We start from the raw sequence: 1,532 nt of genomic DNA on the forward strand, positions 1-1,532 counted from the left end.
CCCAAATAGCCAAGTTGCTAAGCAGTTTCTATTTGCAAGGCCCTGCAGGTGTCAGCAGGACTCCAGCAGCTGGGGGGAGAGGGCCTTCAGACTGACCACCAAGGCTCTGGAGCAGAGCAGGGCCCTGGAAGGAGACAGGATACTCAACCTTCAGCCCCCAATGGCCTCTGCCACCTGCAGTGGAAGGGCTTGGTAAACAGCCCCAAGAACTGTTGATAAAAGGTGACCTTCTGCATAGACTTTATGAAGGTCTCTGCCTCTCTCTCTCTCTCTGCTGAGGCCCCAGATGCCAGAAAGGGTGCCCAGGGCCACACTTCACACTTCCAGCTCTCTGCCAAAGGACAACTGCCAGGCCTCCTGAGAACAAAGGTAAGCCATAGGGCTCCACTGTGCCCACACTGACAGTGCTATGGGGTGGGGGAGGGTAAGAGAGCAGACTCCAGGCTAGAGTGTGATCTAAGCGGCTTTGATAAGGTTACCCAGAGGGCCCCAGTCACCCAGAACATCCAAACTATCTGGTAAGCTTGTACCTTCAATGAGAGTGTTTTACTTCCTCCAGGATGTCAGGACATCCTGGGACACGAGGCCTGACCTCAGAGCCCACGTGCAGTCAGTGGACATAGTTAATCGGAATGGTTCAGTGGGTTGCATGGTTCATTGCCTCTTTCTTCAGTGACCTCTGAACACTGCTTGTCTCCTGCCAGTGGACAGCTAAGCTCAGTAGGAGGGACAGCTGTGTGTCAGGGGACCAGGACTTTCCTAGAACCCCACAAAGGCATCAGGGAGAGGAAAGGATCACACCCTGTCTTCCAGGTCCAACTGTCCCCTGTGTTCAGTATACCCTTCTGCTGAGCCTCAGTTTCCACATCTGTAAACTGGGCCTGACGATTGTTTCCCCAAAGCAGAGCAAACAAAGCCATTTCAGTTACAGCATCCTTGAAGGCCATCAAAAAGACCAGGCAAAACATTTTGCAGTTTTGTTTGAAGCATCAGGGAGCTATAAGATTTGAACCCCATAGGTCACAGCTTTAAAGAGGTGGGAGGTGGGCCGTGACCTGCAAAGACAGAGGCTGGTGCAGAGGGAAGGTGGCAGGGAAGGGGACTCCTTTTCCAGTGGCTCCCAAAGTACAGGGCTGCTTTGGCCAAAACCAAGATACTGCCCACTCCTGTCTGCCTTAAGGAGCCTCAGGGAAAGTGCCTCTCTGCATGGAACCAAGCAGGACATGGGGCAGGCCTTATCTACCCATGAGAGACCAGGCACTGGGCCACGGGTACTTATCAGTCAGCAAAGCCAAGTCTGGGCAAGTGCAGCTTCCCGCAGGAGACCCCAGAGACCCTTGCAAGAAGAACTGTCCCTATTCTTAGACGATGAGCAGAGGGCAAGGACAGGAACCTGCCCCAGAGACCTGGACCCATTAGGCGGAGGGGGAGTGGAGGCGGGGCTTAGGGGCTAGGGGTGGGGCCCTGTGAACTTTGGCTGCCTGGCTCTCAGCCCAGCGTCCAGTTCTCCCAGTTCTCCGCCAACTCAGCAC

The sequence above is a fragment of the Mastomys coucha genome, unplaced genomic scaffold (genome assembly GCF_008632895.1).
Source record: "Mastomys coucha isolate ucsf_1 unplaced genomic scaffold, UCSF_Mcou_1 pScaffold21, whole genome shotgun sequence".
Taxonomy (NCBI): Eukaryota; Metazoa; Chordata; class Mammalia; order Rodentia; family Muridae; genus Mastomys; species Mastomys coucha.